At 40.9% G+C, this 18,657-nt stretch overlaps 1 protein-coding gene and 1 pseudogene across 1 annotated transcript in view; both read right to left on the bottom strand.

Moving 5' to 3' along the window:
* The window catches only part of Rsu1 (Ras suppressor protein 1), a 189,578-nt gene that overhangs the window by 87,316 nt on the left and 83,605 nt on the right, over positions 1 to 18,657 (bottom strand). The window lies entirely within an intron of this gene.
* LOC121829934 (U2 spliceosomal RNA) lies at positions 4,554 to 4,774 on the bottom strand (annotated as a pseudogene).

Below are 18,657 nucleotides of genomic sequence, written 5' to 3'. Positions count from 1 at the left end.
TTATTACCTGCAAAAGGACCACATATGCTTCCTTCCCAGCTCCTAGGACAGCCAGCGTGGCTGTGCGGTGGTAATTGTGTAAACTCTAAATCATGCAATACAATCATTCGCCTTGCTGGTTATAAACGTGATTGAATGCAATAGGCAGCCAAGGCCCCATTAATAAGCATGCTCATTTTCACTTATGGAAATTGGTTGTTTCCCGTAATCACACTGTGAAAATTCTTCCTGAGAACTCAAGATCCTGACACATGTGGCCAGGAGCACCATTTATCACATAGCAAGCAAGGCGAGGGGGGAGAGCGGGGTAAATTTTTCACGTCATCAAAATGGCATTTCCTCCCTCCTCAATTTCACAATGATGCCACAGAGAGCATTTAAATTAATGTACTCTGAAAGCCAGGTTCTCCCTCACTCATAAAAATCTAAGACCATGGTCTAACAAGGCTAAACCAGGAAACCATGGCTGACTAGGGATTCCATCATTCAGCTCCCAAGTCTGCCCACGCCCAGGTAACTGATGCTCATGAAGGAACTCAGATGAGACATCTTGGTGGTTGGAAAATCCCCCCTGCTCGGCACTGAATTCCCACAAGGAGTCTAATGGCAAACAATGAATGACAACACAAATAAGAGCTGTGTTTACAGCTGCCCCACACAGAGACCATACATATGAATCTCTGTAATTTTCATCACAATGTGCAACCCTGGTAATTATAGAAATGTGTGATTATAGCTGGCTGACTATGAAAAGGTCCTCTGTTTTCAGTTCTTTTTTACTGAATGAAAAATAATAAAGCTTAAAAGATGGTACCCATGCTGCAACAGTAAATATTTGCCATAGTAATCCCAGGGACTAGAATGCTCACTATCAGGTGATAAGACAATAGTGATATTGTTAAATGTGATTAGCCATTAAAATAGACATCTGTATGGACTGGCCTGGAAAGAGGTCCACATTATAATTTTTAAAAAGTATTGGTATTCTTATGATCATTTTTTAAACAAAAGGCAGAAGAAAAATAATCTCATGAGATGCATATAATTAAATTTTATGTGCAAAATAAAAAGAAGAAAGAGATACATCACAAGATATTAATATTGGTTTCCTCAAACAGGAAAAATTAAGGTGAGACACAGATGTGAACCAGCAGAAAAAGGAATAACATATTTTCCCTTTCAAGAATGTAATGTTGTAGTAAGTGTGGCTAATTTTCATAATTTAAAAAAGATTAAAGATGAAGAGATGAAAGACATTGAAAGAAAATTTGTCAAAAACAAATTCAAAATACATAGTGCACGGTATTGAAGAGGGCATCTTCCCAGCACTGTGACCACCACACTAGCGGCCCATTCAGTCTGTTACAGATGACGGTCTATCAGGCTCTAAATGGATTGAGAATCTGGGTCTGAGGTTGCCTCTCTTTCTGTGCATCATCAGTGCAATCAAAGCAAGGCAGGATGTCTCCTGACAGCTCCCCAATTTATTCTGCAGGGAATGCAAGGCCACACCATCATTCTGCCAATTGTCTGTTTAGCCTTTCTTGGGCAGGGGCAACCTGTTTTGAAAATAGGTATTCTGTTCATTTCAGGCATGCAATGCATGGATGCGTTATCATGCATGCTAAAATAAACAGTTGTTCTTCCCAGCTAGTGCAGGGAAAGGGTATAATTTAAATTTTAAAAGATTACGAAACAAAAACAAGATCACCCCATCCCTCCCACCCTGCCATCAAATGGACCAACAAAAGCAGCTCCTGATTTATGTGCATGCTGGTGCAAATAGGTCCAGAAGCCTTTCCCAATAAAGAAAAATCACATTTTATATTGTTTCCATCTCACACTCTTCTTGGCCATTTTATATCTGTGGCCCAGAGTAATATGGGACAGGAAGAGCTCTTGCTCACTTGCAGATATGATTACCTAGCAACAGAGCAGTGAGCATCCCCAATGCACACCACCACTGTGGCTTCATTTTGCAAGTGGATATGGCCGTTAATAAATAATTCATGTTCTAAACCTGGCATTTATTTAGGACCTTCCTATCATTCTTCTAAACATTGGAGGCAATACAATTTTTGCTTGCCAGATTTCTCTTGTATTGTTCACACAATGTCAGATCTTATAGAAAAAAGCTCAGTGGTCCTAGATTCTATTAGACACACACCACTCACTGACTTAGAGACTAGGAGACTGGGCAAATCCTGTGCTCTGTGGAGCTTCAGTTTCCCTGTCCACCAAGTGAGGATAATCATCAATGGATAGCATTGTGGATGAATGTCAAGGATGTCCATGAGCTGGTTCTACAGAAGGGAAAGCATCATAGGACTATAAAACATGATTTCAGACTATTTTAAGTGCATTTGACAAAAATTTACCTAATTCTGAGAATTCCCCTGAGTGACTGACATGTAAACTCTGCAAGCCGCCATTCTACCGAGGGTAGGGTCCTGCTCATAAGACTCTTAAAGACTGGTGATCAAGAATAGGGATAAGGTTGTGCGTGCATGTCTGTAATCTCAGCACTTAGGAGGCAGAGGCAAGAAGACCTGTCTTGGGCTACAAAGGGAGTTCGAGGCCCACCTAGGTTAGATAATAAGACCCCGTCTCAAAATAAAGTAAGGTTGTAATGCAGTTTAGAAACAAGGATTACATTTTGTTTCATTGAAGACTGAGAGATTGCTAGTCAAGAGGGGTCTGTTACATCTTATTGAGCGGCTTCCCCAAGAGCACTGGCCATGGCTTGTCTTATTCACCATGATCCTCCCTCCCATCAAATTCCCGTGCTCTTGGGGCTACTGAAGGCTTCCTTCCAACCTCTTGAGAAACCAGAAATGCCAATCCTGAAAAAGTCTCTGGTAATGTGGAAACCTGCGGAGAAGTCATTTATTAAAGCAATGTAAGCTAATAAAAATTCACATTTGAATAATAAGTTTCTGTATAACCACTTCTAACAGAATTGGTGTGGCTGTCACCAACCCATTTTCACCACATCCGTTTAACTTAAATACACAGGACTTCTTCCTTAATGATGGAAACTTTTACAGTTAGTTTAACACCAAGTTAGTATACAACCTCAGGCATCCTCAGTAAACCATTACCAGCAGGAATTAGTGTTTATGACTGTCACTTAGCTGCTTTCTGACAAAAGCAATAGAAACTATTTGTCTTTCTCTAGAATGTCCTCTAGCCTTTACTTCTGAGGAGCTACAACCACAGGACCTGACAGAAGCACCTCCAAGGAGGAAGGATGGGTTTGGGTTTGTGGTCTCAAGAGGATTCAATTGGTTCTAATGGGGAAGGCCTTTAAAACATGTCCGTCCACACCATGACAGGAAAAGAAACAGACAGCAAGACAGGAATCAGCCAGGGATCCACCTTCAGCGATCCACTACCTCCAGCTTGACTTTATCTCCCAGCTTCCAGAATCTTCCAAAATAGTACCAACAGCCCACAGGACACATTTAGCCTTTTGAACCATATGCACTCTATCAGAACGGTTTAAACCTGGACAACTAGACACAGCTTAATGCCTAAGACTTGGTTAATAAATTTTGAAACACTCATAGATGACATAATATGGAGTCACAGGATTTAAAGCATTTCCAAATAAAATTTAATGGCATGGGCTCATGGTCATGATATAATATTGAAGGCTGAAAAGTAGGCTGCAAAACTTAGAAAACAATCTTAATGACTACAAGACTATACAAATAGATGTAGTAGAAATAAAGAACAGAATATACACATATAAAATATATATGCAAATATATATATGCATACAGATAGACAAAAACAGAATTAAATACATTTAAGATACTAATTGGTTATTTTTCAATGATGGGGTCATGAGTACTACATGTTTCTATATTTTTTAGGGATTTGGGGATATATCAGTTACAAGTATTTTCGCACATTCTGCAGGGTACCTTTAACTGTCCTCTCTTCCCTTCCTCTACAGGGCACCTTTTCACTGTCCTTTCTTCCTCCTCTGCAGGGTACCTTTTCACTGTCCTCTCTTTCCTTCCTCTTTCTCTTTCCTCAGAGTCTTGTCATGCTCCCCAGGCCACTCTGGAGCTCCTCAGCTCAGTAAGCAGCACTCCTTCATGGCCACTGCATCAGCTCCTGCCTCCAGATTCCTGCCCTGCTTGGGTTCCTGTCCTGACTTCTTTTAATGATAAACTCTGATGTAGAAAAGTAAGCTGAATAAACCCTCTCTTCCCCAAGCTGCTTTTTTTTCATGGTGTTTCATTGAAGCAATAGAAACCCTAAGACACAGGTCTTCCTTTCCACCTTTGATCCATTTTGCTGTTTGCATGTGTTCTTCAGTTAAGAGTTCGAGTCCCTTTCTTTTGCACGTGGACATACAATCTTGACAGCATCATTTCTGGAAAGAGTTGACTTTCCTTTATTGGACAATCTTGGTAGCCTCATTTAAAAAAAAATCCTAGCCAGGTGTGGTGGTGCAAACTTAATGCCAGGAGGCAGAGGCAGGTGGATCTCTGTAAGTTCAAGGCCAGCCTGTTCTACAAAGTGAGATCCAGGACAACCAGAGCTGTTACACAGAGAACCCCTGTGTTGAAAAAAAAAAAAATCCTTCAAGCAGCACTTGTTTCTTTCTTTCTTTCTTTTTTTTGACAAGAGCTATGACTATAGTGAGATGGAATTGCAATGTAGTTTTTGATTTGCATTACAGTGGTGAGTAAAGAGGTTGAATCCTAACTGATAAGAACAGATACTACACTTGCTCTTAGCCAAAAGGCCGAGAAACGATAAGAGGTTGAATCCTGTTCATAGCTTCCAATACTGGAAAGAGAGAACAGGGGCCTTATGCACTGTGTGTAAGAAGGCACATGACTAACATCCACCATGAAAAATCTTACGGAACTTCCTCAAAAAAAAAAAAAATAGATCGACCATATAATATAGTTGTGCATAAGATACAGCTGGGTACACACCTGAAGGAAATAAAGCCACTACACACAAGAGGGGTGTGCAAGCCACGCTTTTGGTGACATTTGTCTCAATATCCCAGCTTCTAAAATCAGACTGTCAACTGCCAAATTGATAAAATAATATACATCATAAACGTATGTTACATATAGGGAGTAGTATTCAGCCAGAAAGAATGAAATCGGACTGGAGATTATGCCACTAAAAGAAATATACTAGACATAGGAAAGCAAGTATTTCACATTCTTTTGCGCGTGTGCGTGCGTGCGTGCGTGCGTGCGTGCGTGCGTGCGTGCGTGTGTGTGTGTGTGTGTGTGTGTGTGTGTTGGGGGGATGACAAAATGTTTACTCAAAAGTAGAAAGACTCTCAGAGGAGAAGGTCCCCGCAGGAAGAGAGAGCACAAGGAAGACAAGAGAAGGTCACGGAAGACTGGGGATTATCCAAACACGACCCACACATGTATGGAAATGCCACAGTGCAATCTTCAATTTGAATAATTAGTGAGTTAATAATATAAGGAGAAACCATTTGACCACGTACATAAGAGTTTATGTAAGGGTTCTCTATCCCACTAGTCTGTATCTAAAATTATGATAGTCCCTCTATTTTATTTTATTTTTTCACTAGGGCTAGATCCAAGGGCCTTGTTCACACTAGCCAAGAGCTGTGTCCCTGAATCACACCTCAGCCCTTCCTTCTCTATTTTAATTACTGTAACTTCATACATGTTTTAAGTTTATAAAGTATAAGTCAGCTAGATATGTTCTTTTTCTGGATTCTTTTGACCATTTGGGGCCACTGGCATTTCATGTGAATTTCAGGATTTCTCTTTTATTTCTCTAAGAGAGAGGTATTGTTGGGACTTGACAGGGATTCCATGAAATCCATGAACAGCTTCCAGGAGCATGACAGACACAATTTTATTAACAGGGCAGAATATTGACTATTTTTACCAGGCCACATTCATATGGACAAATGATTCCCGATGCAACAGTCACACACAGAGATATGATACTTTCATGTAATCTGACCATGTGTATGCTTTTAAATGAATCATGTCTCATGTAATTGTAAGTTGAATAAAATAGTACCTTTAAAATAATACAATTTCATTGGGGGTGGGGTCCCACTTATCAAAATCAACACACAGAGCTAAGAGACTTAGATACATCTCGGGCGACTTTTCATTAGCAGGGAAAGACAAGAGGGAGCTAGGTTTGAGTCTAGGGAAAGCAAGGCAGGGAAGTCTCTCAGGGTAGGGTGTGGGTGGTAAATACAGCATCGCAGGACTGTGGTATTCTAGGGGAAGTCTGAAACGCCTGCATGCTGGGGTATTCTATCTTAATCCATTTATTTTTCAAATGGAAACCTCTATAATATTGCAGAGAAATATGACTCAACACTTGGCAATGATTTTAAGCCTCTGAGAGACCCTGAATGTGTGTGTGGCAGTTTTGAATGTTCCTTTCTTATGATGAACCTCAGTCCTCAGTGGTTCTTATCTCTAACAAAGATCTGAGAACCAACAGGAGGCAGTGGTCAGACATGACTAACAGAACCCAGAAGTAGGATGGACCTACTTCCTTAGTGGTCCTTATCTCTAACAAAGATCTGAGAACCAACAGGAGGCAGTGGTCAGACATGACTAACAGAACCCAGAAGTAGGGTGGACATACTTCCTCAGTGGTCCTTATCTCTAACAAAGACCTGAGAACCAACAGGAGGCAGTGGTCAGACATGACTAACAGAACCCAGAAGACTCCCAAGTATCTAAAGCCATACTCTGACCTTTGATTTGCAGCCCCCTGCACAGACAAGTACTAACTACCACATTGCTTCAAGGCTACGGTTCCACAATTGTGTGCAGTGGCAGAACCCTATAACATAGGGATGCTAACAAATTTAATTTCCAAACTATGTAAAAGGGGGAAATAATTTACTAGATAACATCAGAGGAGATAAAATGCCAAACAAATACAGAATAATGCAACAGCCTTGAATATGATCCCTTAATCTGAACAATAATCACCTCAATAATGTTCCCAAAGGCAAAAACTTACTTTTTCCATGTCTGGCCTCATAAACACTTTCCTAGGAAGAAGCCGGACTGTGCTTCAGCCAATAAGATGAAGGCTGAAGTTGGAGTGCCGCTGTAACGCAGCACAAGGTGCTGTCTCATAAGGAAGCAGAGAATGAAATTAACTTTATTTTTTATTTATATATAAATACCCTTGAATCCAATTTTATTAAAGGTTAAGTCAGGGATCAACCACCTACACAGAACCTAAACTTAAGTTATATGTAAAAATGGCTTGTTTCAGCTTTGCTTCATGCTTGAGAGCTTATATTTTTATTACCTTGGTGCTATGTGCTATATTCTCAGCAGAGGCTGTGGGTGATGAGGGTGTGGACACTGTGTCACATAGAATATGTGCTCAGATAATTAACAATGGTGAGTGACACAATTGCAAAGTCCACAGGTAAGACTGTAATAACTGTAACTTAATTTTCAATGAATTTCAAATTTCACAAGCAAAGAAAAAATAATGTTTTTTAGGCTACATATTAACAATCCATTTTAATGAGTGTTGATTAAACTTATTTTCACTGATTATTCACTTATTAGTATTAATAAGAATATCTAAAAAAGGGGCAGCGATAGAATTCTGCTATATGCCCCATGTGCATAAACACACATGCACAGACAGAGATCCTACTTCTAAACATAATGAAAGCAAAAACTACACACTACAGCAGAGTAAACTGTAGGGGTTCAAATGGAACTTTAACTTTCTACTCACAGAGACAACTATATCCTTTTGTTTCCTGTGTGACCAAAGGCAATAAGCATCTACAAATTATCATGATCTGAATATGAAACTCTGCCCATAGGCTTCTTTGATGACACCTGGCCTCCAGCTGGCAGGGCTCTGCAGGAGGCTATGGAACCTTTAGGAGGTGGGGCTTAGGTAGGGGAAGTAGGTCACTGGGAGCAGGGAGACATGCTTTTGAGGGTTATAGTCTGGTCCCTAACCTCTCACCCTTATTCTAGTCTTGATCATCCCTTCCCTTCCCACCATAATGTTCTGTCCAATCACGTGGGACCTAAAGCTGCAGGACGGGGCAGGGCACCTAGGACAATAACCCTCAGCAACTATGAGCCAGATAAGGTTTCTTCCTGTAAGTGATTCTCACAGGTGTTTTGGTTAAAACTATGTAAAAGTCACTAATATACTGATATAAACAGACATTGCCTTATTCTTTAGTGGTGATCCATATTCAAGCAGAATACAAAGGCATCCTCCACTAATACAGTCTAAAACTTTTAACAGTAAGGCATAGGAAATATGAATGCATACTTTGTATATGACTCAAGGGAAAAGAGTCTACCACACCTCTCATGGATTTACTTTGATAATTTATGAATCCTAACATAAAAAAGCACTGCTATAAATAGCACAGTGAAAATGGAGTTCTACCACAATTTTGGATGTGGGTGAGAATGATTACATCATTACATCATGAATTTGTTTCCAGTATTTTTGGAAAGCCAACTGCTTCAGGTTAAAAATATGAAATACTGTCACGGTAACAATTAACAAAAACAGAAAGTACTATCATACTCTACTCGAGAGGAAAACAATCAACAATTAGAAAATCTTCTTCACTGTGTGAAGGTGTCTCTGAAGCTCAGTTTATTTACAGGGAAAAAAATAACCCCAAGCGTGAATGAGTCAAATTTAGGCTTGGGTCCAACCATTAGCACTTACAACTAACTTTTCTGGTTGCAACTGGTTTCCACAGCCTTGCCAACCCCCAAATCCCAGCTGGCTACTAGTACTTTCCAAAGCTGATCATCCTGACATTCCTGATCATCACCACCTTAACATCTACATCAGAAAAAAGAATTTTTTTACCTCCCCCACTACCTTCTTATATCACTACCTCCTCCTGTTGACCCTGTCTTCTTCTTAGCATCGTTTCATGTTGTGTGTGTGTGTGTGTGTGTGTGTATGTGCATTTGTGTGTGTGTATACAAGTCTTGTGTGGGTGGTCACCGCTGCTGTGTTCATGACTACAATGGACATGTCATTTCTAGAAGATGGCACTTTGTAAAGGACTCCTCCCCACCCTCTGGCTCTTACGTTCTTTCCACCCCCTCTTCAGCAATGTTCCCTGGGCCTCTGAGTGGGTGATTAAAGATGTCCCATTTAGAACTGCACTCAGCAGTTCCTGATTCTCAGCACTTTGACAGGATATGAATCTTTGCTTTGACCAAAATAACAACTTCAAACAGTGAACCAATTCTTTCCATGTGACATTTTATATGTTATTTCTATTTAGTTAATATTGAGCATATGGAGAGCTAAAGAAACTTTTTTGTTTGGTTTGAAGTTACAAACTGTGAAGGAAGAGCATTCAAGGGCCAAGTCTCTTACCTGACATCATTTAGAACAGTCTATGGAAAAGCCTGGGGTTCACAAAGCTACACTCCATAAAGTGGTCAGAGCCATGGTTTAAATTTTAAATTGTTCCTTAAAATACAATGTCATTCAAGATCATTACAAGGACAGTCCAGAGAATCATCTTGTAAATCACTTTCCATCAGATGACACTTGGTTTGAGTTCATTATCTAAGTTCACCTTGGTCTTCCTTGCTTCTGAACTTTATGTCCTCAGTTTTCTGATCAAACTTAACTCTTTCACTGTTGCCTCTTCAGAAGGTGACCTGACCACTGAAGGTTGGTCCTCATTCCTTTCCTCAGCACTCATTTGCTTCCTAACACTCACTACAGTTCACAACTCGTTTGATGACTATCTGGCCTGGATAGTTTCATGTAAGTTGATACAAGCTAGGATTATCTGAAAGTAGGAAATCTCAATTCTGAAAATGACTCCATAGACCCAGCTGTAAGGAATTTTCTTAATAATTGATGATTGATGGTAGAGAGCCCAGCCCATTGTGGTTGGTGCCATCCCTTGGGTTGGTGGTCCTGGGTTCTATAAGAAAGAAGACGGTGCAAGCCACGGGGAGCAAGCCAGTAAGCAGCACTCCTCCATGGCCTTTGCATCAGCTCCTGCCTCCAGGTTCCTGCCGTCTGAGTTCCTGTCCTGGCTTCCTTCAGTGATGGACTATGGTGTGGAAGTGTAAGCCAAATAGACCTTTTCCTCACCAACTTGCTTTTTGGTCATGGTGTTTCATTGCAATAATAGAAACCCTAACGTAAGTCCCCAGGGCAGAGGATATAGAGGTCTTGTTAAGCACAATGCCTGGCACCATTTCACTGCAAGTTCTCTAAGGCTTGCTTAGAAAGATCTGTGCCTGTGCCCCTATTACATGATCATGCCCAACTGTGTCCTCTACAGTATCACTCATTGAGCAGACAAAAAGAAAAAAAAAAAAAGATTCTTGCTTTAAATGACTATCTGAAATTCAAGATTGAGGTACATGCATTTTAAATGAATGAACCAGAGTCCAACCCAGACACTTTCTATGTCGAAGCTCAGGGCTCAAAGGAAAGTGCATAAGAAGGAGGTGCTTTATAGTTAAGACAAACAAGGCTAAGGAAGGCCTTGCCCATGCTCAACAGTCCCAGAGCCAGCAAGGGTTACAGCTGGAATTCAAACCAATGTGTGGTAGAGGGACTGGGCAGAGTCAATGTTAGAAAGTACCTGTTTGTTTCTCTGCTCACTCTTCTGTTCACCCAACCCCTGCCTATCATTCCCTCTCACAACTTCACTTTGAAATATGAGACTATCAATAGGCAATACCCTTTGACTGGTCAGGGCAATTGGCTGAGTATGACTAAAAGAAGGCAAAAACCATGATTATGACAAAAAGCATATGTTCTCTCATATGAAGAATTCTGGGTAATCATTGAACAAAGTGTTTCAGAAACCTCCTCGACATAATAATATAAAGAAGTCAAATATCATATAAAAATAAATATATAGTCACCAACCAACCACTCTAGAGAATGACTGCCCTGGACAGATGATTTGTGACTACTTCAAAAGACAATACAATGCCAAAGGAGTGTTCAGGAAATGCAAAACTACTCAGTTCATGGTTAGTTCCAGGTAAGTAGAAAATTCTCTGCTCTAGTTCTTGCCAAACATGTCCTTATAAATTAGAGTTTCTCTCACATTATGTACACTCCATGTGGAATACATTGCTCTAAGGACCTAATAACTGCAGGTCCCTCTTTTATACCAGCACAGAGAGCACACATATGTAGTCAACATACCCCCCCACCCCCCGCCACTGGCTATTGCATATGTTTTTTTTTATTTGTTTGGTGTGTGTGTATGTGTGTGTGTGTGTGTGTGTGTGTGTGTTTGTGTATGGACACACACCCATGTACACAACAAAGTTTCACTCTGTATCCCAGGCTGGCCTGGAACTTGCTATGTTGCCAAGACTGGCCTTCAACTCATGATCCTCCTGCCTTCACCCCCATATCACATAGTTTTTTGATTGTCTCATAAGCCTCTGTGTTTATTAGTCTGCTCAGGCTGCCATAACAAAGAACTACAGACTAGGAGACATGGGTAATAGTTAGCCTTTCATTACCATGACCAAAAATACCTGACAGAAACACCTTAAGGAAGGCAGGCTTTATTTTTACCAAAATATGGTTTCTGACCTGGCCCGAGGGTACTGAGGCAAAACAGCAGGGCAGCAGATGGAAGCAGCAAAGGAGAGCTGATGAGTTCATGGCTGACCAGGAAGGGGAGCATGTCAGCAAGTGGCCAGGACAAGACACCTCCCAAGAACCCACCTTAGTGACCAACTCACTCCAGCCAGGTCTGACCACCCAGAGCTTTAGAACCTCCTCAGACAGTTCCACAGTCATGGAACCAATAATTCAAAACATACAAGAACATCACATATTCCAACCGTCACAGCTAAAATAAGAGACATTTCTTACAGGCCTGGTGACTTAAAGTCCAAATTTAAGGGTTTGTTGCACCCATCTCTCCTTGGCTTGAGCCCTGCTGCCTCCAGCACTGGGGTCACCTGGTGTTTCCTCTGTGTGAGTACTGCTGGTGTCTCTGGAGATCCACACCTCCTTTCTCCAAGGACACCGGTCATACAGGGTACAGGCCTACTCAAAAAGACTAGTTCTAACTTAAATTCTTCCTAATTGTAGTCACATTTGGAGGTAACAGGGGTGACAACTTCGGCATATGACGAAAGTCACAATCAACCCAGGATAATTTGTCCATTCTTCTTGCATCTGAGTAGCTGTAGGAGTAGAAAGACTCTTCTAAATATCACCTTCAAGGTACTTAATCATTCATAAACACTGACTTAGCATCCTTAAAAACAATAGTAAGATGAAGAAACTGCCCCTACAAGTCTAATGGTGTAGTGATGTAACAACCCACTGACCCAAGAGAGAGGCAACAGTTAACAGGTGGGTTCAACTGAAGCAGTGGTAATTATGGGAATCTATGTGAACAGGGTGGAGATTCCAGAACAAGGGAGAAATATCCAGAGAGCAAAAGCAAGGACTGGGGAAAACAGGTGAGCAAGGGACAGAGTTAGAGAGACACGCAGGGACAGATCGTTAGGAGCTTCATGCGCCTTGTGAAGGAAGCTCCACTTTTTCTGCACATGCTAAGAAACTAAGGAAGAGCTAGAACTGCAAAGTCAAGAGCTCCAACCTCTCTTTTCTGAGAGAGCAGTGCAGTCACTCTATAGAGGACAGCATCACACAGGCTTACACTTGGATGGGACCATGAACCCTGAGGCACGTGCAGGGGACTAGTGATTTGTCAGGAATGATGAATGAAAAGATCAAAGGTTACTTATGACTTAGGCCATACCCAAAGTTAATACTTTAATGTTAGTAGGTTCATACCCTTCTCTCCAACACACTTTTCTGAGTAGCTGGGAAATGAGAGGAAGGCCGTCAGCGTGCCAATGAGTACAATAGAAGAATGCTGTGATCATCCTTCATGTCTGTGCATCTCCACTCAAACCTCGGATGACAATGTGCTGACAACATGACACTCGTCAATTATTTTTTGGTCTCTGTATTTCAGATGCTTCATCTGTAAGATGGATATTACAAGTGCCCACCTCAAACCTTTATATGGGGTTTTAAATGCAAAGCTCGTAGACAAATTGCCATAGAAAAATCAGGGCAGGGGTGTACATTGGTCTGTACTGCCTTATTGTAGCTACCATGGCTGAACTACTGACTTGATCAGGCATGGGGGCTGACAATCAGGCTTCCAGCAAACCCAAATGAAAGACTCAGAAGGAGGGGCAGACAGGCGCAATTCCAGGTACATTAAACATGGTGAGGAACCCAGCAGTAAGATTTACAATCTAGAATACTGTTTGAAAGGAACAGCTAGGCTGGGGTACAGTGCTTGTGTTAAGTGAATTTACATAATCAATACCATGAATAACTGACTTAAAAAGAGGAACGGCTTATTTGGGGCCCAAGGTTTTCCTTCTAGATCTTGGCCAAAACAGCACAAGGTAGAGGAACAAAACTGCTTGCCCCGTGGCCAGGAGGGGAAGAGGCCCCTTCGAATGCATGCTCCCAATGACCTAAACACCTGCCATTGAGTCTCCTCTCCAGGGCTCTCCCACCTCCCAAGACTGTTGTGCTAGGACCATATCTTTAATGCCAGAGCACTCAGGAAACATTTACGATCCAAACTATGGCAAAGTTAAAACTCATGAGGAATGAAATTTAAAATGAGGCTAGGTGGCATATGCACACCCAAAATTCCAACACAAGGGAGACTGAGGCAAGAGGACTGTAAGTTTTAGGCTAGACTGTAAATACAGGTTATTTGACTATCCCTCAAAACATTAAAAATAAATTTAAAAAATTAAAGTTAAGTACTTTCAAGACATTGGTCTATAACTGCAGATTTTCACATCTCCCTTCTCTTCTCCAAATCCAATCCCCTGGGCTCACTCATCTCCAGCTCGGTAGCAGATCACATACCACGGCCTTCCCTCCCTCTCTGTCCCCACCTCAAGCAGATCACTAAGATCTTTCCCTACAAGCTTCCTTCTTCCCCATCAATGCTCCATCCAGCTCCTAACTGCACCAGGAATTCCCTGAGAACCCTCAGGCCATTCCAGCCAGGGAGGCAGGTAGCCTCCTGCAGATTTTTACCTCTTCCTCCACTCCTCTGAATCTAGTCCCCCAGTCTCAAACCCCTAACTGTAAGAGACCACAGGCTGTGGCATCCCCCCCCCTCCTCTCTGGCCTCATCTCCAGCTGGCCACACATATCTTCTCCCCACCTATCCTGTTATCCCAGTCCCCAACTCCAGCAGCAATTCACTGGGAACCGTCAGTCAATACTTCCAGACCAGCAAGCCAGCAAAGTGAGTAGGCAAGCTTCTGATCTTCTCCACTCTCCCTCTTCTCCTCCAACTCCAATCCCCCAGTCTCATCCCCAGACCTGCAGCAGATGACCTGGTGTGGCCTCTCCTCACTCTCTGCCCCCATTCCCAGGGGACTAAGCAGATCCTGGTGGAACACATGCTTTCCTTCTTTGTGTGGACCCCTAAACTTCCTCCACTCCTAGTCCACCCCCATGGCTAAGTGTCAGCTCCCAATGCCTAGGAACACATTTTTCCCAGAACCCTGTATCCTATCAGACCACCATGGATTAAAGCTGGATCTCAACAAGAGAAACAAGAGAAAGCCTACAAACTCATGGACACTGAACAACTCACTAGTGAATGAAAAGAAAGGGGGTGGGGGGTCAAGACAGAAATTAAAGAAATCCTAGATTTGGGCTAGGTGGCGGTGGCACACACCTTTAATCTCAGCACTTGGGAGGAGAGCCAGGAGGATCTCTGTGAGTTTGAGGCCAGCCTGGTCTACAGAGCGAGATCCAGGACAGGTACGAAAACTATACAGAGAAACCTTGTCTTGACCCCCCCCCCCAAAAAAAGAAATACTAGAATTGAATCAAAATGAATACACAACATATCCAAGCTTATGGGATACAATAAGGGCAGGTCTATGAAGCGAAGACCATAGCATAAAATGCCTACAATTTTAAAAAATTTTAAAAAGAATTGGAGCAATCTCATCCTAGCAATTTAACCACACACCTGAAAGTTCTATCACAAAAGGAAAAATCACACACAGCAAAAGGAATAGATGGCAAGAAATGATCAAATCAAGAATAGAAATCAATAAAACGGAAACTAAACAATACAAAGAATCAATGGAGTAAAGAGTCGGTTCTTTGAATCAAAAGACAAATTAACTACAAGGCAGAGAGAGAAGATCCAAATTAACAAAATTAGAGATGAAAAGCGGGACATAATAACAGATACCAAGGCAATCCAAAGAATCATAAATACATACTTAAAAACCTATAATCCACCAAACTGGAAAAATCTAAAAGAAAGGGATAATTTTCTCAATACATATCTCTTATCAAAGTTAAATCAAGAGCAGATAAGCAATTTAAACAGATCTATAAGTCTTAGTGAAACAGAAGCAATAATTAAAAGTCTACCAATCAAAAAAGCTCAGGGCCACACAGTTTTCATGCAGAATTCTATCAGACTTTCTAAGAAGAGTTAATCTCATTATTCCTCAAATTATTCCACAAAAGAGAAACAGAAAGAACATTGTCCAATTCTTTTTACAACGTCACAGTGCCCCTGATACCTAAACCACATAAAGACTCAAAAAAGAAAGAGGATTACAGACCAACTCTTTTATGAACATAGATGCAAAAATTCTCAATAAAGTACTTGCAAACTGAATCCAAAAACACATCAAGGAAATCATATACTATGATCAATAGGCTTCATCTCAGAGATGCAGGGATGGTTCAATATATATAATCCAATACATGTAATCCACCATATAAACAAACTGAAAGACAAAGCCATATGATCATGATGCTGAAATTAGATGCTGAAAGGGCCTTTGACAAAATCTAACACCACTTCATGATTAAAAACAAAACAAAAACCTTGAAAGATTAGGAGTAGAAGGGGCAGACCTCAACATAATGAAGACTACTTACAGAAAACATACCCAACATCAACTGAACAGAGCAAAACTCAAAGCAATTCCACTATAATCAGGGACAGGAGAAGGTTGTCCACTCTCTCCATACCTATTCAATATAGTCCTTGAAGTCTTAGCTAGAGCAATAAGAAGGAGATGCAAGGGGATACAAATTAGAAAGTGTGAGACCAAAATGAGCCATCTTAGAAATAAGACCAAAATGCTTTCACCCTAATACTAAGGCCTGAGATTTCTCCTTTTAGGTACAGGCCACGAGTTGCTAAAACCAGTCAGTTCAGATTCTAGAAACCAGGAAGTGTAAAAGTACAGAGTCACAAGGTACTCACGAGGTAATGACTGCCAGACTATGAAATGTCCTCTCCCTGGTTTCCAGGGTAACTGACCACAGAAATGTCTTCACCTGTGGGCAGCCAATGAGAAATGGTGGTGGGTAACCACTCCCTAAGAAGTAAGATTAAGCTATGATTTCTAGAAAGCCCCTAGAAGCGAGCCAATCAGAACAATACTAGCACCCCTAAATGTTGTAACCTTGTGACTTTTGCCTTTAAAAACTGAGCTTGCACACAGGTGGGCACTTCCTCCAGCCTCCACTGTGTTGGATATATTAGACGAAGTCCCTGGCTAGGCTTATATTGGATATCCAGAATTAAAACTTGCTTTTGCATTCCGGCATGCTCGTCTTTGGTGGTTTCTCAGGGGGGCTGAGATCTGGTCAAAGTATCTATATTCACAGAATGTAGCATAGTACACATAAGTGACCCTAAAATTTGCACCAGGGAACTCCTATAGCTCATAAATACTTCCAGCTAAATAGCTAGACACAAAATTAGCTCACCAAAATCAGTTGCCCTCCCATATACAAGTAACAAACCGAGAAAGAAATCAGGGAAACAACACCTTTCACAATAGCCTCAAATAATATACAATTTCTTGGAATAACACTAATCAAGCAAGTGAAAGCCTTGTACAACAAAAACTTTAAGACACTGAAAAAAGAAACTAATGTAATATCAGAAGATGGAGAGATCTCTGATGCTCACGGACAAAATTCTAACACAATGCTTCACAGATCTTTAAAGGATAATTTTCAGTTTTATAGATAAACACACACAGACACAAAACAAAACAACACACGTTAGCTAAAATAATCCTAAAAAATAAAAGAACAGCTAGAGGTATTATCAACTTTGACCTCAAGTTGTACTACAGAGCTATAGTTATGAAAGCACCATGGTATTGGCACAAAAACAGATATATTAATCAATGGAATTGAAATGAAGACCAGAACATAAATCTGCACACCCATGGACACTGGACTTTTTATAAGAAAACCAGAAATACATGCTGGAAAAAAAAATGATAGAATCTTCAACAAATGGTGCTGATCAAACTGGGTAGCTGCAGGTAGAAGAATCCATATAGATCCATAGTTAACACCCTGCACAAAACTCAAGTCAAAATGGATCAAAGACCTCCACATGAGGCCCAATACACTGACACTGATAGAAGAGAAAGTGGGAATAGCCTTGAACTCATTGGCACAGGAAAAGACTCTCTGAACAGAACACCATCAGCACAGGCACTAAGATCAACAATTAATAAACAGGACCTCATGAAACTGAAAAGTTGCTGCATAGCAAAGGACAATGTCATTCTGACAAAGTGACAGCCTACATATTTGACAGAGGGCTAATATCCAAAATACATAAAGTGCTCAAAAACCTAGATATCAAGAAAACAAATAACTCAATTTTAAAATGGGGTATAGATCTAAATACTGAATTCTCAAAGAAGAATTCCATGGCTGAGAAACACTTAAAGAAATGCTTAACATCCTTAGCCATCAGGGAAATACACATCAAAACTACTTTGAGATTTCATCATACACCCATCAGAATGGCTAAGAACAATAAAAACAAGTCACAGCTCATGCTGGCAAGGATGTGGAGCAAGGGAATACTCATCCTTTATGGAGGGGAGTATATACTTGAACAGTCACTACGGAAATCAGTGTGGTGGTTTCTCAGGAAGATGGGAACTATCTACCTCAAGACCCAGCTCTAGCACTCTTGGGTATATATGCAAAGGTCACTTCATCCTACCACAGAGATACTTGCTCAACCATGTTCTTTGCTTCTCTATTCATAATAGCCAGAAATTGGAAACAACCTAGATGCCCCTCAACAGATGAACAAAATTTTTAAAAATATGGTACATTTACACAATGGAGTATTATTCAGCTATTAAGAAAATGAAAGTCCTAGCTAAATGGAGGAGAGTAGAAAACAAAAAACAAAAAACAAAAAACAAAAACAAAACAAAACAAAAAAAAAAACATCCTAAGTGAGGAAACTCAGACCCCAGGAAGACAAATATGGTATGTATTTGCTTGTATGTGAATATTAGTGGTTATGTCAATGAAAATGAAGCTGCAATCCACAGAGCTACAGAGGTTAGGTATAGCATATGGGACTAGAGTGTACAGATACATCTCTTTAGAAAATAGAAAAGATAGGCACTGATGGATGGGGCAGGGACTAGAATGGGGGGATCAAATGGATAAGGGGAAGGAAGAGGGGATCAAAGGATGGAATATAGGGAGAGACGGTGAAAAGAAGGGCCATTTGGGGATATTATGGAAGTCTAATATAGTAGAAGCTTCCTA

The sequence above is a fragment of the Peromyscus maniculatus genome, chromosome 5 (genome assembly GCF_049852395.1).
Source record: "Peromyscus maniculatus bairdii isolate BWxNUB_F1_BW_parent chromosome 5, HU_Pman_BW_mat_3.1, whole genome shotgun sequence".
Classification (NCBI taxonomy): domain Eukaryota; kingdom Metazoa; phylum Chordata; class Mammalia; order Rodentia; family Cricetidae; genus Peromyscus; species Peromyscus maniculatus.
The sequence above is the reverse complement of the archived record's forward strand: the minus strand, read 5'-3'. Positions and strand labels throughout refer to the sequence as shown.